Source organism: Macaca mulatta, chromosome X (assembly GCF_049350105.2).
Source record: "Macaca mulatta isolate MMU2019108-1 chromosome X, T2T-MMU8v2.0, whole genome shotgun sequence".
NCBI lineage: Eukaryota > Metazoa > Chordata > Mammalia > Primates > Cercopithecidae > Macaca > Macaca mulatta.
Window position 1 is genome coordinate 28739965 of NC_133426.1, and position 27138 is coordinate 28767102.

At 34.4% G+C, this 27138-nt stretch overlaps 1 protein-coding gene and 1 pseudogene across 1 annotated transcript in view; both read left to right on the forward strand.

Annotated features, from left to right (window-relative positions):
- Window positions 1-27138, forward strand: part of IL1RAPL1 (interleukin 1 receptor accessory protein like 1) — a 1400950-nt gene that overhangs the window by 306273 nt on the left and 1067539 nt on the right. The gene's annotated exons all lie outside the window — the stretch shown is intronic.
- LOC703251 (large ribosomal subunit protein uL30 pseudogene) lies at window positions 5582-6389 on the forward strand (annotated as a pseudogene).

Here is a 27138-nt window from a genome sequence, read left to right on the forward strand (position 1 = left end):
TTATTGATTATCAGAGGCAAAAAAGGCTTTATAGCCTTAGATGTTGCTTAATCCTCACCATGTAACAAAATCACTTGGCAAAAGTTTGAAATACATAAATTCCTGGCCTCTGCTTTCAATATTTCTAATTTAGGAGGTTTAGGGTGAGGCCCAAGCATCTATATTTATATTTAAATCTCACCAGGTGATTCTGATGGGCAGCCAGAAGTGAGATCTGTCCTGAAATGTTATGTAAAAGAAAGTTATTTTTGAACTTGTTTTCTAAATCAAATAACTATCCAAACCTAATTTTCCAACTTCAAGAGTAAGGCCATCTATTTAGCAGAACAGAATCCATGCTTACAATGTTTCTGGTTCACTTCTTATATGAAAAACAGTGAAGATATTAAATAATTCATAGATTGTTTTAGAATCCTGTCAGTCTTTGTGTGTTTCATATTCTTGTTTATAAGTCAGTGAGTAGGGAATACATCGATTTTGAGAATGCTACTCTGTCATATTTAATACATACCCATCCCATTATCATAGTTATTCTAATATATGATTCACCAAAATAATGGACAAAATGATGTAACTAGGAATTGATTTGCCTGCTCTAATACCTTTCTTTAAAACACTGTAATAAAACAGGAAATGTTTTTTTAATCATATATTTTGAGTCAGGAGACTAGAGTTAAAATGAATCCTAGAGATGGAGGATAGTAATCTCCAATTGTGAAGCCAGTAATTACAGGAATCCATGTAGTAATAAACTTATTGTTTCCATCTTCAAAGTACCGCATCCTGTTTAAAGCTTCTAGTTGCAAGCATGTCATTTTGAAAGTAAATTAGACTAAACATCATTTTGATGTCCACAGTTCAATAAAGCAGATAAAACGCACATTCTATGAAAGATTGTCAAATAAATATTATGCTTATTCATCTCTCTGTTTGCTTTAAAATATACTTTAATTTAATAGAAATAAATAGTAATTAAGCCACATAATACAGATATTGTCAAGCATAAACAATCCAGACATAGATAAGGAGAGGCTCTATTCAGAAGGATTATTGTAAGAGCTGGGAGAGGGATTATTGCAGTAGGAAGAATGCTCTAGCTATGAGATTTGTGTTTTCAAAGTCAGGTAAAAATCTTTTCTTTGCCTGACCCTCACCGGAGCACTGCATATGCTTACTTTATCTCAACCCTAAGTGGTATGAATTGTTATCCATTTTTAGGTGTCAAAATTGAGACACAGAGAAGCCAAATATGTCACTGAGATTTTGGTTTATAGCGGATAGTGAGCAAAGTGAGGAAGAACTAGGTGTAGGGAAGTGGTATGAAAGAGTGGCATGATGACATGATCGTATAGTTGATTAGGGAATGCTTTTCGCTAACATAAGTCAATGGTCCAGGAGGCCTCTTAAGGAGAGGTTGTATGCTGGCTCAGGCTGTGTGCATGTGTCAAAGTTCAGAGACCTGAAGGAAAGAGAGAAGCTTTAGTTAAATTTGGTGAAGCCAAACTGGTAGATATTTTATCCAGATTAGTCAGAGGATACAATTAGTTCATCTAATCATTTATGGGATAAAGATTGGGAATTTGGAGGGTCCGTGTCTGGCCTTGTCTAAGTAAACAAGAGGGGCATCTGTTAGTTTTATCTAAGCCATACAAGAAAGGCAGTAAGCCTCCAGAAGTAAAAGGGTGGGAAGACATCTTTAACCATCATTGTTTTTCAGGATTGGAGGACTCTGGTAAAGTTCAACATGGGCAATATAGAAAAATAGGGTCTAGCTAAGTCACATCCAATAATAGGTATCATTTAGTGATTGCCTGGCCCTCAGTTGAGCACTGCACGTGATCACTTTATCTCAACCCTATGTGGTATGAATTATTTTCCAGTCTTAGGTGTTGAAATTGAGACTTGGAAAGGCCAAATATGTCACCAAAATTTAGTGGTTAATCTAGAATTCAAACTTGAATGTCCCTAGTAAAAAAAAAAAAATCAAACTCATAGTCATTTACACTATGACATCAAACTGAAGTAGAAGGTGCAATAGTTTATCATTAACATTTTTAATTATTAAAAGCTAATGAATTTTTTATGGTTCTTTTATTTTTCTTTTGCATTTTCATAGATGATTTCCATTCAGACAGTTTAACAATTAACCATGAAATCTAAAAATCAGAAATGATCAGTGCCTTGAGTTATACAATGAGACCCCATATTGCTTAACAGTTCTAACAATGAGAATCTATTGAATTAAAAATTAAGAGAAATATAAAATATTCTTCAAAGCTACTGAGTTATGCTTAGGATACTGGTCTTTGTAAAGGAAGTGGAATGCAAAATGAGTCATGTTTTATTCAAGGATTTAAAGTCCAGTGGGAAAGCTATGACAATACCTAATATATAAATAATTATAATAATAAACGACATTGTCAAAAGAGAGGTATAAATAAGAAAGGAAGGTAAATAAAGATTAATTTACATTTGGTCAGGAGTAGTTTTAAGAAATTGAAAAATCATATGAAAACTATGAAAATATTGGTAGTTTTATTAATATGGAATAGATGATTGCTAAGTCAGCTTAACTAGATTTAGTAATTCTGTGAATGCATGATATATGTCAAATATAGTACAGTCTTTCAGAGAAAAAAGTCATCTTTCAAAATGTGAAAATGTTTTCCTATTATTCCCAAATTTCAGTCATTTCAGTGAGAAGTTTTAGTAGGTTGTGGAATACATATTCAAGAAAAATGCACTCAACTTTTAATATTACTCTTGGATTTAACATTGAGACAGAAAAATACTCTATACAATTTCAAACAGATACGTATTTTGTGTTCTGAAATATGGAGATTGAATGAGAGACAGGAATGAACAGGACCCTAAGGCCGAAATCTTTACAAAAGCATAACTGTGGAGGATTTCACCTCCCAAGTGAACTTCTCTGATTCTCTTGCTTTTAAACATTATGGCAGGCTCTGTTCTTTTTCTTTGGACCATGCTGCGAGATCATGCTGAGAAGTTCTCTCTGCAGTCTGCTAACGGACATTTACAGTGAAAATTAAAATTATTCAATTCATATATGAATGAGCATATTATATCCAGAACCTACAGATTGCATTTTTGTCAATGTATGATTTTAAACTGTTTGAATTTAAAAAGCAATGGAAATTAAAATGTGACTAGGACTTTAAGCTAAATTGTTTTAAAGGAGAGTAATCTGTGATATTAGGACATCTAGAGTTGAACCATAGAGTTTAGAATTGCAAGAGGACTTAAAGGTCATGGAATCCAACCTCCCACACAGTGCAGGAATTCCCTTGTAAGAAATTCTTAGTAACTAGTCAGCTAAGCTCTGTTTGAATATCCTTAGTGTTGGGAATCTCACTACAGGGGCAGACATGCCACTTTTGAATAGCTCTAATTGTTAAGAATTTTCTTAACTGAGAAATAACTACCTAGCAAAAGAGGATTACTTCATTTGCATCAGTGCTTTGAAAGTTTAAAACCAAAGAAATGGAAAATATTAAATAATTTCTAAATTGAATACCAGCTCTAAGGGCCAGAATAAGCCTCAATCATTATTTGGTAACTTTTAATACTGTTTCTCTCATGACTCATAATTTCATAAGTTTTGGCTATTTTATTTTGTTTACTAATACAGGGGAAAATATGTGTTTCAATGGAAGAGCATGCATTCTCACATATAGCACAGGCTTGTGGATTATTAGATTCTAGTCTTTCTTTGCCTTTCAGCTATTCTATAACTCTCTAAATTTTGTCTAATTTCACGAAATTTCCAATGACTTCTCTCCTAACTGTGGGTAAGCTAGCTTTGCCTCCATTTGAAATTCAATTCCCTTACTCCCAGAAATTTGTGCTTTTTAATTTTCCTTTGAACTCTAGTTATAGCATCTATCTGATTTTCTTATCGAATGAATAAAAATATTTTTAATACATGCTCATTTTCATTTTTATATCTGTATTAGTCATTGTTTTACCTTTTCTGAAAATTATCTTTTAATATTTGTGGAGGTATTCCCACCAAGATGCCCAATGATTTGCTTACTAGAGCCAGATATACTTTCTCATCAGAGAAGGGCACCTACTGAGCAGTTTAAACCTAGGCTTCTACCTAGGATTTCTGACTAAATAATTTTGTTGACTGTCTTTCTTATTTTTATTTTCCACTCTACTAATTTTGTGTTTTGCTTTCGGTTTGTTTTCAGCTAGTAAGTTATTTCTGATTGCTGGCAGGAAAGGTTGGGAATTTAGTTTTATGGTCTTACCATTTGGTGAAGTTATTGCACATCACTGGCAAGAGTAGTTGAAAATTTGGCTTCAATGTCTTATCATTTGATGAGTTCTGTAGATGCAGTAATGGTTTAAAGAGTTATTTTCTCTGTTGGGTGTAAGACAACAGAGAATCTTGGTTGGTAGGGTTTTCTATTTATCTTATTTGTCTAGTTTGAGCTGAAGTCAGTGATGAATTTCATGCCCACCAGAAAGCAGATATCTAGACTAATGAGTTTTTATTTCTGTGTTCATGCTGAAATTTTACACTGGAATTTTAAAATTTTAAAATTAAAGATAACTGTTTTAAAGATGCTCAGTGAGCTAAGAGAGAAAACAGACAATTAAACAAAATCAGGAAAAAATGAACAAAATGAAAATATCACTGAAGACGTAGAAACTATAAAAAAAGAACAAAAATTTTGGACTTGAAGGATATAATAGCTGAATTGAAAAAAGTCACTGGAGGGGTTTACCAGCAGACTTGACTAAGTGGAAGAAAGAGTCAATGAACTTCAAGACTTGTTATTCAAAATTACCAGGTCAGAGGGGCAAAAAGTAAAAAGATTGAACATATACGAAGAGAGACTAAGGGACTTATGGGACATCAGGTGGGCCAATATATGCATTATGGATGTGCCAGAAGGAGAAGAGAGAGATGGAGGGACAGAGAGCTCAATTAAGAAAAAATGGCTAAAACATCCCAAAATGGAGGAAAGAAATACAAATATAAATTCAAGAAATTCAGTGAACTCTAGGAGAAACCCCAAAATATCCACACAGAGACACACTATAATTATATTTTAGAAAGTCAGGTACAAAGAGAGAATCTTAAAAATTAATATATATTTATATATCTTGAAAGAAGTCATACTATACCTTTAAAAAATCAAAAGAAAAATGACTCATCGTGTACAAGGTAGCTTTGACAAGTTATCAGTGGATTTCTTAGCAGAAACCTTGGCCGGGCGCGGTAGCTCACGCCTGTAATCTCAGCACTTTGGGAGGCCGAGGTGCGCGGATCACGGGGTCAGGAGATCTAGACCATCCTGGTTAACATGGTGAAACCCCGTCTCTGCTTAAAAAAAAAAAAAATACAAAAAATTAGCCAGGCATGGTGGTGGGAACCTGTAGTTCCAGCTGCTCGGGAGGCTGAGGCAGGAGAATGTCATGAACCCCTGAGGCAGAGCTTGCAGTGAGCCAAGACTTCACCACTGCACTCCAGCCTGGGCGACAGAGTGAGACTGCATCTCAAAAGAAAATAAAAAGGAAAAAAAAAAAAAAAAAAAAAGCCCTTTTTCCGGCTGGAACCATGGAGGGTGTAGAAGAGAAGAAGAAGAAGGTTCCTGCTGTACCAGAAACCGTTAAGAAAAAGCGAAGGAATTTCGCAGAGCTGAAGATCAAGCGCCTGAGAAAGAAGTTTGCCCAAAAGATGCTTCAAAAGGCAAGGAGGAAGCTTATCCATGAAAAAGCGAAGCACTATCACAAGGAATATAGGCAGATGTAAAGAACTGAAATTCGAATGGCAAGGATGGCAAGAAAAGCTGGCAACTTCTATGTACCTGCTGAACCCAAATTGGCGTTTGTCATCAGGATTAGAGGTATCAATGGCGTGAGCCCAAAGGTCTGAAAGATGTTGCAGCTTCTTCGCTTTCGTCAAATCTTCATTGGAACCTTTGTGAAACTCAACAAGGCTTCGATTAACATGATGAGGATTGTAGAGTCATATTGTTGCATGGGGGTACCCCAATCTGAAGTCAGTAAATGAGCTAATCTATAAGCGTGATTATGGCAAAATCAATAAGAAGCGAATTGGTTTGACAGGTAACGCTTTGATTGCTCGATCTCTTGGCATCATCTGCAGGGAGGATCTGATTCATGAGATCTATACTGTTGCAAAACGCTTCAAGGAGGCAAATAACTTCTGTGGCCCTTCAAATTATCTTCTCCACGAGGTGGAATGAAGAAAAAGACCACCCATTTTGTAGAAGGTGGAGATGCTGGCAACAGGGAGGACCAGATCAACAGGCTTATTAGAAGAATGAACTAAGGTGTCTACCATGATTATTTTTCTAAGCTGGTCAGTTAATAAATAGTACCTGCTCTCAAATTGGGGGGGAAAATAAAAGAAACCTTGCAGACCGGAAGGGAGTGGGATGATATATTCAACATACTGAACAAAAAAGAACAGTCTAACGAGAATACTATATCTGGAAAAACTGTCCTTCAAAAATGAAGGAGAGGCCAAGCATGGTGGCTAACGCCTTTAATCCCAGCACTTTGGGAGGCTGAGGTGAGCAGATCACTTGAGGTCAGGAGTTTGAGACCAACCTGACCAACATGGTGAAACCGCATCTCTACTAAAAATGCAAAAATTAGCTGGGTGTGGTGGTGCATGCCTGTAATCCCAGCTACTAGGGAGGTTGAGGCTGGAGAATTGCTTTAACCTGGGAGGTGGAGGTTGCGGTGAGTCAAGATCGTGCTATTGCACTCCAGCCTGGGTGACAAGAGCAAAACTCCGCCCCCATGCCCCCAAAAAAGGAGAAATTAAGACTTTCCCAGGTAAACAAAAGCTGCACGAATTCATCACCAGTAGAGCTGCCCTACATGAAAAGCTAAAGAATATCATGTAAGTTGAAAGGATGCTAGACAACAACATGAAACCATATAAAAATATTAAAATTTTTGATAAAAGTGAATATATAGACGAATATAGAATCATGCAGTATTGTAATGTTAATATGTAAATCACTTTTAATTCTGGTATATAATTTAAAGTACAAAACCATTTTAAAAACCTATAGATCCGTAATAATAGATACATGATATAAAAAGATGTCATTTGCAGCATCAGTAACATAAAATGTGTGTATGGGAGAGATATAAAGGAGTAGAGATCTTTTATGTGATTGAAGTTATCAGTTTAAAATAGACTCCTATAACTTTATTTAATCCCCATAATAACCACAAATAAAATACCTATAGAAAATAATCCTATGAATCCTATTACAACATGTGCCAGTTTCCTCAGTGAATAAGAAGAAATAAAATTTTTGGCGTGTATTCATATCTTTTAATAAAACCCTATGCAAACCTCTCTTTCTTTTTGTATAAATGAAGTAGTATTGGATAAATAGATATTTATAATAAAAATACTGGCTTTTGTCAATCTTGTTAAAGTTGAATATTGATAATTTAGTGTGATCTAATATAGCTCTATCCAATACAAATTTTTGTGATGTTGAAACTTTTCTGTATCTATATTGTCCTATACGGTAATCACTAGCTATGTGGAGCTATAAAGCATTTGAAATATGGCCATTGCTACTGAGAAATATAATTGATTTAGTTTAACTTAAATTTAAATAATCACATGTGAACACATATTGCACAGATCTATGCAGTGAGGCTTGTAAATATTGCCAGTGGCAAGGAAGTAACAAGCCTAACTATAAATAATTTTTGCTATGTTTCTCTAGTAGAAACTTTCAAACCAACTTACATTCTTTTTGCCTGCTTATACGTGAGTTAAGTAAATAAAAATGAAGGTTTTTAGAAAAAATCCTTTAAAAATAATGACTTTGTGTATTTTAGCATACAAAATTTATTTTAAAATCTTATACCAATACTTGTAATCATATAAAATAAAATGTAACAGACATCTTTCATTATTTGTAACTAATGTGTGTATTTAATTCAATTTAATCTGATACCATTCCTTGGAAACTAAATGCTTTTCAAATGATAATTCTTAGAATTTGTACATATCTTAGAAGTGTTTCTTTTGTTCTTTGTTTTTTGTTTGTTTGTTTATAAAATAAGGATATGTTACACTTTTCTGCTAGTGATCTAAATGATGCGAGATACGTAATCTTGGGAGAAACTAGATTTGGAATTTTGGTGGTAAACTAGTAATATGAACATGTAGGTAATTAAATGACAGTCAGAAATTGTTATCTAGAAGTAGATGTATTGGTCATCTCAGAAAATAACCATACACAAAATACAGAGATATATAAAAATGTCTGGGATCAACTAAATTTTTTTTTTTTTTGGAGACAGAGTCTTGCCCTGTTGCCCAGGTTGGAGTGCAGTGGCACAATCTTGGCTCACTGCAAGCTCCGCCTCTCAGGTTCACACCATTCTCCTGCCTCAGCCTCCCGAGTAGCTGGGACTACAGGTGCCTGCCACCACGTCCGGCTAATTTATTTTTGTATTTTTAGTAGAGAAGGGGTTTCACCGTGTTAGCCAGGATGGTCTCGATCTCCTGACCTCGTGATCCGCCCGCCTCAGCCTCCCAGAGTGCTGGGATTACAGGCATGAGCCACCATGCCCAGCTAACTAAAATTTTTTATGAAGCTATTTTTGATTATCTTACAAATAGGAATTTGATGAATACTAAGGTATAGAACTTTGGAAACTTTATACTTCGAAAGGTGTTGAATTACGGCTTCTGGGAAATGATACCAAAATAGCCTGCTGTTGAAGTGAAGCAAAGTTTATTGCTTATTGTGATAATGGGGACTATTAGCCTTGACAGAATCTCATTCTAGAGAAGGAAGGACGTAGACTGTCTGTCATCTTCCTCTCTTTCACAAACAGTGCCAGGAATAATATCACAGAATCCCAGAGTATCTATATTGGAAAATATATTTGAGATTATTTTGGCCAATCTCCTTTTATAAACAAGCTTTTGAATTCTGAGATTGATTACTAAATTAACATGCATTGTTTCATCTAGTTTTTTTGTGACTGATTAGAGAACATACCTTATTATTTTATCATTCAAACTTGAACTTAAAGGCAGAGAAAGGATGCAAAATAAAATATTTATAGATTATTTGGCAAAGTATAAGTATCTCACATCTGTAAAATTTTAATAAAATTCTACAAAGTTTTTGTGTAACGCTTGCCTAATGTGATTTATCTGTCAATTGATATAGATTCCATTAAAAATTCATTTTTAAAAAGGTGAAATTATGACTGTCATAAATGTAAAATAAAACGATTAAAAATTTTATTTAGCTCAACAGTTAATGAGGAAACCAGTAAGATGTTACAACTGGTAAAAAGAGAATTTTAAAAAATACAAAACACACAGATACAGTCAGTTAGGAATTGTGAAATGAATGTACAAATAGATGCAAAAAAAAAAAATGCTTAGTATCCACAAGACAGTAATCAGTTGCATCTCCAGGAGGCACAATTAATTTATATATCTATGGACAATAATCATTATAATTATTATAATCAGTTTTCTACAATTTACAGAGAGGTAAAATAAGACAGTGAAAGGCGGACATATCAGAAAGTTGCTGTAGCGAGCACATCCAGTTAACTTTCTGCCTATTTCAAGGACTTTCACAATTTTTTTCTTATAACCCCAATGAAGATGAGAAATGGTTTTCACTTTACCCTACTCCCCATCACGTCATATTAGTGTTGCCTATTTGACTCATTAGTGTTATTTGCTTGATTCCTGTAGCCATTTTAATATAAAAATGTGAAATTCCTACTCTCAAGTTGAACATAGAAGATAGTCAATATTCTAAATTTAAAAGGTTAAAAACTTACGTATTTGTTTTTAATTTTAACATTATATGTTTAATAAAATAAGAAACTTGAACACCGTATTATTTATGGTCTGCATAATCCATTGGATTTACCTAATTCATGGATTTTAATACACATGTTGTCTTTAGGTTACCCCTGAGGGCAATTGTTTTGGCATACCTAGCATAAAGCAGGTATCCACTATAAGATTTTTTCCGATTTCATGTAAAAAGGTTAAATGCTGGTTTGGTGGATCCTGCTTCAACATTGTGAAAATAACATATGAACTACACGTCTTTTGGGAAATTATATGTGGATATATCTACAGATGTAGATATAATAGATATAAACCAGTAAGAAAGGAAATCTAACTTTTTAGTGATTTCCTTTTTACTTTAAAAAATTTGCTATTGAATTTTTTCAGTTAAATAGTAACAAAAATAGCTAACAAAATAGGCGCCATACAAAATTTAATTTGCCCCTTTATAACTTTTTAAATTCCTTTATACTGCATAAACCACAGATTTTTTTGTTTCTAGCGTATAGTTTCTGCCTAAAATACAGGAAATGATACTTAGTTACCATACCAGAATGAAACCATTAAAAGTTTTGGATGCTGCTTTAAGTGATATACCACTTAAATAATGATCCAACTTTGTCTAAATTCTTCAAGAACTAGAATATATATAATTTTATTATCTCCTTTTCACGTTGTTTCTTTTCCTTTGGATCTGATTTTTCAAAACTTACAGTCTAATAATGTATCACTCTGTAAAGTAACATTCCTTATAATATTTTTAAAGTAGAAAGTCTTTTCACATGAAGATATATATGTACTATATACATATATCCATATATGTATATATTTCTAAACCCTTATGTTCTTTGTGTAATTGATGGAGGATTATTCTGTAGAGAACAACCAAAGTTGCAAATCATGGAGAAAATCTCTCTGAAGTGCAAGTAAGATAAAGAATAAAATAATTGCAGCATTGTTGTTTTTAAAAAAAGCTTCTCTTGGAAAATGTCCTTTAGTATACATGGTTAGAAAAATAATGAATCCTAGTTTTAAATTTGTGTGATTTAACTTAGTTTACAAATGTTTATGTATCTCATTAATGGAAAAACGTTTTAGCAATGAAGATTAACATGAATTGATTTGTAATAATTAGCATGTTTAATTTCAAGGATACTACCTCAAAACACTGAATTAAGTTTTAAATAATTTATTATGCATTTGACCACACAGAGCCTACACCAAGCTATTATGATGTGGTTATGTTTGTTTTAATACTTCAATCTCCACATAGATAGCACAAGATAACCTCATATTCATAATATTCTAAGTGCATGCATGAAAAAAATCAAAACTATTATTTGAATAACAAAGCTCATGGGCCGAGGAAATGATGCCAAACTATCTTTTAGGAAATTACAGAGTAAAATAAGTTATTTACTTTAGGTACAGTATTAATTATTGATTTAACATTCACATCTCTGATAAAGAGTTACCTACTAGTGTCAGAAATCACATATATCTCCGAGGTTTTACTATGGCTTGAATGCCTCCTCCACACATTCAGGTGTTTCCAATGTGATTGTATTGAGAGGTAGAGTCTTTAAACAATGATTAGGCCGTGAAGGCTCCTCCTGTGTGAATGTGATTAAGGCCCTTATTAAAGAGGTTTCACTCAATGTTCAGCTGTCTTGCTCTTCCACCTTCCACCATGTGAGAACTCAGCCTTCCTTCCCTCCGGAAGACGGAGAAAGAAGGCCTTTGCTTGACATCAAAATGCCAGCGCGTTGATCTTGCACTTCCTAGCCTCCAGAATTGTAAGAAATAAGTTTTTGTTCTTTATAAGTTAAAAACATATAAATGAATAAATTATTTATTATACAATATTTAAGGAATACCTAAGCACATGTGTGCTCACCATCTAGCTTAAGTAATAAAACATTGCCAAAGCAGTGAAATACCCTCCTCTTTGTCTGTTCGCTCCCTTCCCTGATCACCTCTCCCGTCTTCCAGATATACTTACCATTCTGAATATAGTGACAATCATACTATGCATTTGTTATTTCTTTTTTTTTAATATAGGTGTCTATCCCCAAGCAATATATAGTATTGTTTTACAGTTTTTAACTTTGCATAAATGGTGTGATAAAATATGTGTTCTGAAACACACTTTTGCTCTGTTCATTGTACTTGTGAAATTCATTTGATATGTGTAGCTCTAGTTTATTCTTTATCAGTGATATATAATATTTCACCATTTAGTCTACATTATCAAATGGTGGCCTGCCCAGAAAAGAATGTGGTAAAAGATAAAAACCTAAGTTGGGCAATATTCTGATTATTATGATTACTTTCAGATTTATTGAACTAAAGTTTATTTTGAATCAACTGGCAATGAAAAAATATTCATATTTAATATGACCATAAATCAGCTTTTCTATTGCCTTTGCATCAATAATTTAAAAATAAGTAAATAATGCACTGATTCAGTAGTCAGGTGCTAGTTATCCCAATTCTATCTAATTTGGAGGTAATATATTAGGTAGGAAACCTAAGAGTATCAGTACTGATTAGTGATTTGAGGCAGAAAACTTGAAAGTTAGGCTGGGAATTGCTAGTAAGGTTCTGGATTCAATCATGATGAAGTGACTTGGTTTGATGTGCCTAAGGAACCTGTCTAATGAGTTGTATTATCTTAATAGGCCACATACTGGTAAAAAAAACCCAAAAACTAAAACATAAAAGCAAGTGAATGTTAATGATGTCTCAAAAGAGCTCATTAATTAGTCAGTCAGCACCTCAACACAGAAAAAATTTCTGGCCATGTGGCCCTCACTCCGCCTTAGCCTTAGCAGGTAGAAAAACTAAATGCTTGAGGAGTATTTGCTACTAATTACCTCTGATGGGTATGCCATGTCTGGTCTTGTTTTGATATAGAGGGCAAAAAACATGATAGCCAATGAACATTAAATTGCCAAAGTGGGTGTAACACAGCAAGAACATTTACCATTTCCACCATGTTTCATCATAAATGGGAGAAATAATATTGGAGTTGTGGAGGCAGGAATTTTGGAGATATCACAGACCTGAGTCATGGACAGCCATGTATGCTATCCATTATCCAAAAAAAGAAAAAAAAAAGTCCTTTTTAAATGGTATTAGTCATGTCTACAGGATATTTTCTGTTTTGTATAAAATGCTTCCTGAAATTTTCATGCTAATATAACATTAAATATTTCTGTTGTATAACAATCTCACTAGAACTTGGTTTTCCTTTTTTTTTAAGACATGAATTTTAAGTGGTGGTCATTATGATATCATTGAAAGGAAAGCCAAACTAACAATAGTTACCAAATACAGCCCTTTTATTACCTCTTTCCCAAAGAATCTCCATTTTATTTACCGTTTGACAAATGCAACCTATTTTATAAGTAGCAAAAACTCTGCAGGCAGAGTTCATCTTTTTTTGTTGTTGTTGTTGAGACGTGGTCTCACTCTGTCGCCCAGGCTGGAGTGCAGTGGTGTGATCTTGGCTCACTGCAAACTCTGTCTCCCGGGTTCATACCATTCTCCTAGCCTTCCGAGTAGCTGTGACTACAGGTGCCTGCCATCACACCCAGCTAATGTTTTGTATTTTTTTAGTAGATATGGGGTTTCACTGTGTTAGCCAGGATGGTTTCGATCTCCTGACCTCGTGATCCACCCATCTCGGCCTCCCAAAGTGCTGGGATTACAGGCGTGAGCCACTGCGCCTGGCCCAGAGTACATTTTTAATACTTTATTGCATTAAGACTCTTAGGTTTAAAAAAGTAGTTATTTCTGTTAACTTTAGTATTTTTCACTTTATAGAAAAAGCTTATGTCTGAATTTTCCTATTTTGGTGTTCTGGATTTAGTAAGATGATATAAAATACTATACTAGTTTAAGATATTATTAGTACTTTACTACTAAGAATGTATTATTAGGATTTAATTATTTATTCTTGCCTATATATATTAGACTATATATTTGACTTTGTGTTTGCATAAAGAGCATATTATTACAATCCCTAACATTTCTTAGATTGTAAGACAAACCTATATTCAGATGAGAATATATATTGAAGATTCCATACCTATAAGCCTGAGATAAATGTATGATTTGATGAGAGGAAGAAAAGAATTTATAATAATGATAAAAGCTATTAACACTAAAATATTTTAGGATTTTTAGCATAGTATCATTATCTACATGAAGAAATGGTTATATTTTCAAGTGAAATAGTTCCATGTGAATTCGAATGGCTGGGCTAGAAATTAGGAAGTTGGTACTATTTGGAATGAAGCACTTATCTTTTTTCTTTTTCTGAAAATATATCTTTTTTCACTCATCTCTTCTCTCCAACATCTTTCAAGTTATTAAACAGGTTGCCTAATTGTAATAAGTTCTTTAGGGCTTTCGTACTTGGCTTCAGTTTCTCCTACCTTTCATAATAGATTCACCCTCTTTGTTCACCTTTCTAAAGGAGGCATTGTAAGGAAGCTTTCTTACAGCAAATTTACAATATCTGGTGACGTCTGACTCCTTTTTTTTTTCTTAGGCTAGACACTTTCTCACTGAAAGAAGCCTTTTGTCAGCATCTATTATGCTACTTTCCCACTGTTACAAATCCTCTATATTTTCTTAAATAGGACAGATTATATGAGGGATCCAGTTCCAATGCCGTAGCACTTGAATTTAAATGTGGGCAGTGTTTTATTCTCCTAATTTCTGTAAACTTTGATAGTTGCTTTAAGAGAACCTGCCTTTTTTGTTTGCTTTGTTCAGTGGTTAAACTTTAATAGTAAGTGACGAGGAAACATAGATAAAAGAATGTCTTTAAAGGCCATGAATTCTTCTCTCAGTTTGGAACAAACACCTTAGCTTCAATGTCTCTGCCACTTAGCATATTTAATTTCTTTGGTATGTGAATGTTTGTCCACAGTGTTCAAATGAATCTGACTTGAAAAGCTCAGGCATTTTTAGGATATATTTTGGCATTAATAAATATTGTGTTTTGACTTCAGAGCTGTTAATTACCCCTAGTTCCCTGATAAAATACTTGTAATTGGATTTTTTGGGTCAATATTAAAGTGTGTTTGAGTTTCAAGAGAGACATGAGTAATTTTTAATATAGAATAATATATTTAATATCTTACATTTATTTTTGGAAAGTAATTCATTGTATTTAAATTTCTCAAGTATTCAAAGCACCAAGGAAAATTATAGACAATAGTTTCTATTATTATTTGCTTATTTTTCTATTGGAAAAACTTGTTTTTTTCTCACGATACAAATAAGTTTTTTCAGTTAGCTTAATAACTTTGAACAACTTTATTTGACACTACATTTAACTGTTGTCAAAAATGTTATTTAATCATGGTTGAATAATTAATAAACCATTGGGTACTTTCTACATAACCATTTTAGTTATTTTATAATAAAGTCCTTCATAGGAGATACTAGTTGAGGTGAAAATAGTTCCTATCAGTATAAGCCCAAGAACTCTTGTCTGACAGTTAAGCAACAAATAATTATTGTGCCCTCATAGAAACCACTGGTAGCTCTTTCATGAATGAATGACAATAGTTCACTTTGTAGTTAATAATGTATGAAGACAGATGAAGGTGTTTGTGACAGATAATACTCCTTTGTGAAATACAGAATCACTGTTCTGCAAATATTGTTCATTAAGGGAGTGGTATTTGTCTGGATTAAGTAGTTTTTGGTAGCATGTATGCATAACCAATTCAAAAATGCTTAATGAAAATTTATCATTATGATAGTTATAAGGTTATTTTGTAGAATACAACGTTTGCAAATGCAGGCAGGATTCACAAAGGAGAGAAGGTAGAATAGGCAAGCTGTCAGGAACTCAGGTAGAACTCTCAATGTAGTCTCTGAGGTTACTTGCTCTCTTGATTTAATTAATTAATTCAGTCAGTCAGTTGGTCATGTGTCTATTTATTCAACAGGTGTTTATTTTGGACCGTGTGTCTAATCCACGCACTGGAACTATGTATAATACAGACTTGACTTAAAAATTAATAATAATATATAATTCACAAACCATGCAGTTGACCCATTTAAATTGTATAATTTTATGATTTCTATTAATAACCATAGAGTTGTGCAAGCATCAGTACACTTTTAGAACATTTTCTTTACTCCATTAACAGTCAATCCCTATCCCCCTTTCTCCTGCCACTAGCAACCACTCGTCTGCTTTCTGTTGGTATGGATCTGCCTGTTGTGGATATTTCATATGAAATGAGTCATGTAATATGTGGTATTTCATGACTGGCCTACTTCACTTAGCACACTGTAATCCGAAGTTAATCCGAAGTACTCCTTCTTTTTTTGCAGAATAATATACCATTGTTTGGATACAACACATTTTATTTATCCTTTCATCAGCCAACAGACATTTAGGTTGTTTCTACCTCCTGGTTATTATAAATAATACTGCTATGAACATTCTCTTGCAAGTTTTTGTGTGGATATATTGGTGGTTTGTGTTTAAAGTATTGAGGAACCAGATTTACCAAAACAGCTGCATCATTTTTCACTCCAACTAATAGTGTCTGAGGATACCAGTTCCTCCACATCCTTACCAATACTTGTTACTGGTCTTTTTCATTATGGCCATCCTAGTAAGTATGAAATAAAATATCATTGGAGTTTTAATTTCTCTTTCTCTAATGACTGATGATACAGAACATTCTTCATATACGTATTAGATATTTATATATCTTCTGTGGAGATACAAATCTTTATAGCTTTTGGTAATTTTTAAATTCGGTTTTCTGTCTTATTATTGAATTATAAGAGTTCTTTATATGTTCTAGATGCAAGTCCCTTATACATATGATTTGAAAGTATTTTTTCTCATTCCTTGGGTTCCCTTTTTACTATCTGGACTGTGTCCTTTGAAACACAAGAGTTTTAAATTTTGATAATCTCTAATATATCTATTTTTTGTCTTTTTTGTTTTAAGTGAATAACTAGTAAGTCTGCCTAACTTAAGATCACAAACACTTCTATATTTTCTTCAAAGAGTTTTATAGATTTAGCTCTTACATTGAGGTCTGTGATTTATTTTGAGGTAATGTTTGTGTGTGGTGTGAGGATAGAGTCCAATTTCATTCTTCAAACTTCTTTTTTTCCTCTTTTACTTGAGAGCAAGCTATTGCTATGTTGCCCAGGCTGATCTCAAACTCCTGGGCTCAAGCAATCCTACTGCCTCTGCCTCCCTATGTGCCTGGCCATTTTCATTATTTTACATGTGGATATTCAGTTTTTCTAGCTTGATACCTATTTTTATAATCTAATAGAAAAGACTAGTGCTCCTCAAACTTCAATGTTAGTAAGAATCACCTGAGGTTCTTGCTAAAATGCAAATTTTGTTATAGTTGTGGGACCTGAGAGGCTGTTTTCCTACAAACTTCCTAGGTGATGCTGCTGATTCTGGTACTGGGACTTTTTTATTGTTTGTTTATTTTTGAGACTGTCGCCCAGGCTACAGTGCAGTGTTGTGATCACAGCTCACTACAGACTTGACCTCCTGGGGTCAAGAGATCCTCCCACTTCAGCCTCCAGAGTAGCTGAGACTATAGGCATGCCCCACCATGCCTGGTGTATTAGTCCATTTTCACAGTGTTATAAAGAACTGGCTGAGACTGGGTAATTTATAAAGGAAAGACGTTTAATTGACTCACAGTTCAGCCTGTCTGGGGAGGCCTCGGGAAAGTTACAATTATGGTGGACGGCAAAGGGCAAGCAGGTACCTTCTTCACAAGGTGGCAGGAAGGAGAGTGAACACAGGAGGAACTACCAAACACTTACAAGACCATCAGATCTCGTGAGAACTCACTATCAAGAGAACAGTATGGGGGAAACAGCCCCCATGATCCAATTACCTCCATCTGGCCTCTCCCTTGACACATGGGGATTATAATTCAAGATGATATTTGGCTGGGGACATAAAACCTAACCATATCACCTGGCTAATTTTTGTATTTTTTGTAGAGACAGGGTTTCACCATGTTGCCTGGGCTGGTCTTGAGCTCCTGGGCTCAAATGAGCTGCCTTCCTTGGCCTCCCAAAGTGCTGGGATTGCAAGCATGAACTGTGCCTGGCCCGTCCTGGGACATTTTGAATAGCAAGGAAATAGCCAAATACTAACCAAAGAATTACAAGTGCATTCTAACTGTGCATCTGTTTTATTTTCACCTCTCTGACCATGGCTTTCTTTCCTGCTTCCTGTATGTGGGATACTGTAACCTCTATACTGCTTCCATTATCACATCCCATTAGACCAAGCCATAAACTTAGGAGTTGCAAAATGGCATTGCTAATCCTGAGTTTTTAATTCCCAGCAGAGATTAGCCAATTGGCTACCTTAGATGTATCAGCTCTTAGGTGTTGAGTTCTTAGTTCTGTCAGCTGTGGCTAGGGGTCTGGCTTGTGGAGGGCTCAGTAAGTCAGTGGCAGCTCACAGAGAAGAGAGTTGTGGGCTGACCAGAAACTGAATACTTTTCTACAGATGTGGAATTGACCTTCTGTGTCATTTCACAGAAGTCTGGGCATCTTTTATTTTAAATTGAAAAATTTTAAAGGCACGATAATTAGTAGGAGTCAGGAATTCTCCAAATGACTGTTACTGACCAATTCTGCGCAGAGGAGGGGGAAAAAGAATTTTCCTTGATTACCAGCTAAACTGTGTTTCATATTTAGCAACATGAATGATTTGTCTGACTTCATTAAGGACTCCCGTTGGAACACAGGCAGTCCTAGTGCAGACTATTGAGTGGGCAGTCATGGGTAAGGTACTGAGCCTTTGTGGAAGCTTTCTCATTTATAGACTGAGGAATAATAGCTGTTCTGCAAAGACATTTTTAATCATTTTGTTTCTAGAACAAAGTGTAGGTGCTGAATCTGTTAGTTTTCCTCTCTTTCCCCGCCTTCCTACTTCCAGAAAAGATTTTCTGTGATTTACATATAAATGATCAAGTATAATAGGGCCATTAAATTAAGGATAAAAGAAGAGCCCTCTAATGGAAAGAGAACATAGTTTTTTTATAAAAATCAAGGATAAGATGGTTACTGTAACTGAACAAAAATTTAACTATGAGCTTTGTGGCACACATCATAAAAACAGAATAGATTAAGTTGTTTTTAATATATAAAAAATTTTAAATACCAGTTTGTTAGGAGAGAGAAAATGTTTTTTTCTATCATTAAAATTATGTTTACATAGAATAATAAGACAAATAGAATGACATAATTGACAATGATTTAAAAGTATCAAATGATAAAAATTTTTCCAGTGTACTCCTTGAATTCTAGCCTCTGCATACTGTCTAGTTTCTCATTTTTAGATATTTGTTACATCAGCATCCCGCTTCCAGGTACCAAAATCTGTATTAGTTTCTTATTGCTGCTATAACAAAATACCACAAATTGAGTGGCTTAAAACAACACAAATGTATTCTTACAGTTCTGGAGATCCAGAGTCCAAAATGGGTCTCAATGTGTTAAAATCAAGATGTTAGAGGGCTGAGTTCCCTATGCAGGCTCCAGGGGAATCTATTTCCTTACCCTCTCCAGTTTCTAGTGGCCACCTGCATTCCTTGGTTTGTGCCCCCCACCCTTTCCTCTGTCTCTAAAGCCAGCAACCTCAGTCCTTATCGTTCTTCCATCTCTATTGGTTATATGCTACCTCCTTCTAATTTTATGGACCTGTTATTACATCTGCTGACTTAATTTCCCTTTGTCAATAAAACTAACGTATTCACCAGTTGTAGGGATTAGGAACTAGGTCTCTTTTTTTAGGGGCATAAGAAGGGAGGGCATTATTCTGGTAACCAAAATGATCACTTAGGATGCCAATCCCTTGATAAAATCTAAAAGCATCATATTCAGTACTGGTTGTGTAAAGCATTTCTATAAGGAACTTAAGTAATAGAATCCAAGTACATAACTTTTTTTTTTTTTGTAGTCTTAACATGATCTAAATTTAGGAGATTTTAGAGAAGTAGATCTTTATCCCTGGCCTCCATGTTTTCACTTTTAATTTGTAGCTTTCTTAATTTGCCTGTTTTTTGGAGTTGTGTGTGATCATTTGAGACAAGATTGGGATTTTTATTTTAGAACCATTTAAACAACCAGCTTTACCTTATCTATTGAATGTCTCTGTTCTAGCTCCCTCTTTCTTTGTCCCTTATAAAGGGAAACCAGTAGTCTGTTAGTGAAATGAGTGGGAAAACCACTAACTTATTGTAAGAATATTAACTTTTACATATCACATAAAACATATACTAGGTCTGTTACATAGTACAAAGAATAAGTTGCTACAGTGCCAATAAGCATGCAAATAAATTTGATAATTAACAGCTGGTAGGATTTACCCATTTATTTACTCATCATCTATTGAACATCTAATATTGGAATTATAGTGAGTAACGAAACAATGGACCATAGCTTATATCAGTAATCTTCATGGTTGCATGCAAATGAAAGAAAAAAATAGAATGAGGATTTATGTGCTTAGGGCAAACACTAACATAGAGCCATTTCTTAGGCACTGTTTAGCACACATCAACTGATTTTATACTATATAATTACAATGCTTAGGTGAAAAGAGATAATACAATGATAGTTTTAATAAAATTAAATTTAACTCCTCTTGTTTCACTGTTACTGTTTTTCAATTAGGAAGCATCATGCCATTTGAAATTTCGATAATATAATATTCTTTTCAATATTTAGATAGGAGTTATGTTAAAAAATATTGTAAATTTTCCATTTTGCTTTTCACTTCATATTATCACCCTATTTGGACGTTTAATTTGTCTTGCTTGTTTTGTTGCCTGTGCTATACAATCTCTTATATTTCTGCTTTTCTTCAATCCTTCCTGCAGATTGCCATTAGACTCCTTTCCTAAAGAATAATCTTTGTTGTGAGAGTCTCTTGCCTACCATCTGAAATGCTGATGGCTGAAATTCAAGGCTTTCTAAGAGATGGCAGAAACTAACTTTTTTTGCCTCATATTTTATATCACTACATTCTTGAAAGTTTGAAGTGTAATAATTCACACAAATTCATCACATAAAACTTTAATTTGTTTTCATTTGCAGTATTCCCCATGAGTAGGATAGCAATTTCCATCGTGACTTGCTCAAATATTACTCAGCCTTTGTTGTGTAGATCAAAGGTCACTTTTGTGAAGCTTTCCAAGTTGACTTCAGCTTTCAGGAATTTCCTTCATCTAACTCTTTAAGATTGGGCTAGTTTATATATAACCCAGAAATAATGGCTATGTGACTCCAACTCTATAGAGAATAACATTTTTAAAGTCCGCATCTAATCATCTTAAATAATAAGGTGTACTTTTTGCTAGATTATACCATTACATGCACAAATTTCTCGAGAAATCCTCTGTAAGAGCTTCCCAAAGTTTTATATTCATGTCAGCTGCAAAAATTCTTTCTCTGGCTTCCTCCCATTCATGTTTGTTCATTGCTTAGATTAAGCCACTTCACCTTCCTCATCCTTTTTTTTTTGTTGTTGTTTGTTTTTTTTTGTTGTGTGTGTGTGTGTGTGTGTGTGTGTGTGTGTGTGTGAGAGAGAGAGACGGTCTGGTTCTGTTGCCCAGGCTGGAGTGCAGTGACATGATCTCGGCTCACTGCAACCTCCGCCTCCCTGGCTCAAGCCATCTTCCTGCCTCAGCCTCCCAGGTAGCTGAGACCACAAGTGCATGCCACCATGCCTTCCTCCTCCATTTTATCACATCATGGCGCTCTGTCTTCTTGCTGGAAGTTGTCATTGGAACTTCTGCTGTTTTCTACTTCCTAGGGAACCCAGATTTTTCATACTTCACTCTTAACCCATGAGTTTCCCTCAGAGTTCAAGAAACTTCTAGGTAATAGCAGTTCTCTCATTCTAACTGATTTTTGTTGTGAGACATCCTTGTGGAGACTTTCTGGTAAATAAAACTTTCTACTATTGTCTTTTCCATATCATTTTCAACAAGTACTTTCTATAACTGGTACTAGTGTATGTTTAATCTACTCTTCAAAACTAAGGGGAAAAATGAGGACAGGAAGTACTTTTTTGTTACTCATGGCTTAACTCAGAGGTCCCCAAACCTCAGGCCACAGACCGGTACCATATATGGCCTTTTAGGAACTGGGGCACACAGCAGAGTTATACAATGGGTGAGCGAGCATTACTGCCTGAGCTCTGTCTCTATCAGATCAACAGTGGCATTAGATTCTCATAGTAACAGGAACCCTATTGTGAATTGTGTATGCCAGGGAGTGAGGGATCTAGGTTGTGTGCTTCTTATGAGAATCTAATGCCTGATGATCTGAGGTGAAACAGTTTCATCCTGAAACCCTCCCCACCGTCTGTGGAAAAATTGTCTTCCATGAAACTGATCCCTGGTGCCAAAATGATTGAGGGCCACTGGCTTAACCTTTAGCAAGTCCTCTTCTTTGGTTGAAATACAAGTAGCAAATTAAGCTTCAGTCACATATTTTCTTTCCTGTTTTTTTTTTTTTTTTTTTCCCCGTTGGTTTGTTTTATTTATTTTTTTTGAGATGGAACCTCACTCTGTCACCCAGGCTGGAGTGTAGTGGTGCGATCTCGGCTCACTGCAACATCTGCCTCCTGGGTTCAAGTGATTCTCCTGCCTCAGCCTCCCGAGTAGCTGAGATTATAGGCACGTGCCACCATGCCCTGTGAATTTCTGTATTTTTAGTAGAGATGGGGTTTCGCCATGTTGGCCAGGCTGGTATCGAACTGCTGACCTCAAGCAATCCTCCTGCCTTGGCCTCCCAAAGTAGCAGGGTAAGCCTCAGTCGTGTATTTTCTTTCCTTTTTTTTGTTGTTTTGTTTTTATTACATGCATGAGCCACCATGCCCGACCCAGTCATGTATTTTCGATAGAAGCAGGGTGTCATTGACATCTACCACATGTCTACAAGGCATTTCTTTCTTCTGCATGTAGTGTTTAAGAAGGTGTACATAAAATTCCTGTCCTTGCTTCCTTTTCTAAGCTTGCATTTCTTTTCCTCCCCTTAAAAAGAAATGATAATAGCTTAACCAATTAAAGCAATTTCTCATTATGCATGATATAATAGATTATGTTATCAGGACTAGGTAAGACAGTCATCAACTAACCGAATATCTTAATGTTGGAGTTTATTATGAGCTACCTATGTGCATATATTCTATGGGCAAAATATTATAATCATATAATACATACATATGTGTCTTTTAAGATACTTCTGTGTGGTTTTTCTAAATAATTATATTTAAATTATGAGAAAAGTTAAAATATTAACTAATGAGTAAAATTACACGTGTATATATGTATGGGATATATATAACCATATATAATATATGTATATATGTGTATGATATATACTACCCATAGTCTTCCCTCTTTCTCCATTGCAAAATAGACCTATAGGTATAGTTTTTGTTTTAACACAAACTTCTATTGAAGATGCAAAATAGTAGAATTTCTTATCTTGCTGTCAAATTCAAGCATTATCATCCTCATGGCAACATTAATAATAGCTGTTTACTGTACCATTTGTATGTACCAAGCACTACTCTAGGAGATTTATAAAAATTAAGTTGTTTAATCATAAATAAAGAATTATGAAGTGAATTTTGAGAACATGGAAGCTCAAAGCCACACTGTAAGTGGAAGAGATGGAAAAAATGGTATATAAAATTGGTCTGAATATCTGGATTAAAACTTCTAGCATTCTTAGTTGGAATAGTATATATAACAAAATACTGTGTAGAGCTCAAAACAACTGCTATTCATTGTAAGCATATTTCTCACAGTAGGTACTTAAATGATCTTCAAGCCTGAGCATCAGCCACAGCATCACTGAGCAAAGTAGAGAAAGTGGTTGTGAATCTGACAGGCCATACCTTAACATCTGGCACAATAAATCATTATTATGAAATTCTAAAGGTTAGAAATGAGTGATAATTTAAATGTTTACATTAAAGAAGTCACGTTTTAAATTTCTGTGTTCTTGGCAAGTTATACTTCTTAGCCACAGTTTCCTTGTTCATAAAATGGGGGCATTTGTTAGATCTGTAAGGCTCCTTCAAGCCCTAAAATTTCTACAAATTCGTGATTCCTTTTAGTTAACATTTTATTACCAAACTAAATTAGTTTAAAGGTTGAAAGAATATGAGATTTAAACCCCATGAGTTATTCTATTGCATTAAATTCAGAAGACCAATAGAGAAAAAAGTGTAAAACAAATATATGCAATAGAGAAATATCAAAAGTTTTCCGTAATATTTCCACATGTATGTATACATTGAAATAACAATTTTAATAGTTACCATTTAAATAAAATCCTATGTTGTAACTTAGAGAATAAAAGCTTTTCTAAGGAATTCAATAATTAGAGACTTTTATAGTATGTTGCCTTAAGATTCTCTTTTGATTTGCTTTGAAGTATCTGTTACTTCTTTGAAGTTTGTTTTTTTTACATTTACTTTCAGATAATTTCTCCCATTACATTTTTCTTCCATAATCTCCAAGATAAACACATTTGATTTATTATTAAAATGCAGTAGATTTCACTAGATCTTTAAAGTGCAGTACAAAGTATCATTTTCTATGCGTTATCATTACCACTATTAATCTGTAATTTTAAAGTATTGCACATACTTATATTATTTTCAAGTTTGTGGATCACATTTCCTAGACAGTAATGAGAAATAAGTGCTTCTAGTTAAATGGATATTCAAAAAGTATCATATATTTGCTGTGGACCTTCATCTCAGTGAATTTGTGAATGTATTATTTATAATAAAATTTAAATAAGTGAATGCTAAAAAAGTTTTTCCTTTTGCCAGGGGATTTACCATAAAGAGAACAAAATGGATCTACCACATATTTAACACTGATTTTCCTGATGGAAAACCAGTAATTGGGATGGGAATGAAATGGTGAGATTCAGAACAAGTTCAACTCTCTACGTGGTATCTTTCGGAATTAGAACATTTTGAATGAATTTGTATTTCTTTAATAACTACTAAAATATGTCATTATATTAAGATAGTCATATTTACAGTCTTCATACTAATTCTTGAAATCACAACATTTTATTTCATATGTAAAGAACAATTGCAAAAACCTCTGTCTTGATGGAGTTAATAGTTCAGTGGGGGAAATGGTGATAATAAGAAAGTAAAAGATGATATGTAGAAAAATAAAAACACAGAAGGGCAGTAGGAAGTGTACATGTGTGAGATATAATTCTTAGTAAGATAAAGAAGGCCTTTAACTGAAAAATTTACATTTGAGTGAAAACTGAAAGAAGGCAAGTATTATTAGTGCAGACATTCTCACACTGCTATAAAGAAATACCCGAGACTGGGTAGTTTATAAAGGTGAGAGGTTTAATTGACTCAGAGTTCCACATGGCTGCGGGGGCCTCAGGAAACTTACAATCATGATGGAAGTCAAAAGGGAATCCGTGACCTTCTTCACGTGGCGGCAGGAGAGAGAAGAGTGAGGAGTGAAGGGGAAAGAGCCATTTATAAAAGCATTAGATCTCTTGAGAACTCACTCACTATCACAAGAATAGGATGGGGCAAACCACCCCCAATATCCGATCACCTCTCATGAGGTCTCTCCCTAGACATATTAGGATTATAGGGAGTACAATTCAAGATGAGATTTGGGTGGGGACATAGCCAAACTATATCAGCAAGGGAAGAAACCATGCAGTTGTCTGTAATAGGAATTTCAGGATGAAGGAACTGCTAGGACAAAGGCTCTGAGTCAAAAGCACATTTGGATAGTCACAGTAAGTGGGAGTGTGGTAGGAGATCAAGTCAGAAACGTAATGAGGTAATAGGAAGCTTGGGCCGTGGTGAGAAATTTTATATTTGCTAGATGAGTTAAGAGTGAAATAAGCATCAAGAAGGAATTAAGTGGTTGGATAATTGAGTAAAATATGGTTTGAGTGCCTCAAAAAAAGAGCAAATACAAATAGAGAAAATACTAATGATTTCGCCAGCTACCAAAGTATTTTTGGAAAAATTAATATATTCTCATTAGGCATATGTATATATCCAAGTTATTTAGGTAAATAATATGATTTAAACTGATAAGTAAGATATTTTACAGTCTTTCATTCTTTCATTTTTTTCATTTATTTCTTGAGTATCTGTTATGTATCACAAGACAAAGTCACATCATACTCTCAAGCTTACAGTCTAAGTCTACAATATAAGTCTAATATATCCAGCCAAAGTTAAGTTTGCATTTATTTTGCATGATAATCAATGTTAGAATCGTTTCAAGTAACACTTGGAAAGATAACCTAAAGTGAAAAAGTTTAGAGAGTGAAATGCATATTATTTTTCATATTGGAAACATGAATCTTACTTGTGAAAAATAACCTTGATACTCTGAGGAAAAGTAACCAGTTTGTTTGTTTGTTTGTTTGTTTTTTGGTTAAACCATTAAGTGTGATGTTAGCTATAAACTTTTGTGGATATTCTTTGTCATGTTGGGGAAGTCCACTTTTATTCCAAATTTTCTGACAGTTTTTATTATGAATGAGTGCTGGATTCTGCCAAAGGCTTTCTTTACATGATTCATATGATTATATGATTTTTCTTTAGTCTCTTGATGTAGTGGATTGCATTAATTCATGTTTTATTATTATTATTATTATTATTATTTTTTGAGACAGAGCCTCACTCTGTCACCCAGGCTGGAGTGCAGTAGCATGATCTCGGCTCACTGCAACCTCTGCCTCCTGGGTTCAAGCAATTCTCATGCCTCAGCCTCCCTAGCAGCTGGGATTACAGATGAGTACCACCACATCCGGCTAATTTTTGTATTTTTAATAGAGATGGGGTTTTGCCATGTTGACCAGGCCTGTCTCAAACTCCTGGCCTCAAGTGATACATGCATCTCAGCCTTCCAAAGTGCTGGGATTACAGGCGCAAGCCACTATGCCCAACCTAATTGATGTTTTAAATATCAAACCAGCATTGCATACCTGGTATAAATCACAGTTGTTCTTGGTGTATGTAATTTTTTATGCTTTGTTGTATTAGATTTTTTAATAGTTCATTGAAGATTTATGCATATACATTTATGAGAGATATTTATTTATAGCTTTTATTTGTTATAATGTCTATCTGGGTTTGGTACTAAGTTAATACTAGCCTTTTAGAAAAAGATAGGAACAATTTTCTTTACTTCTGT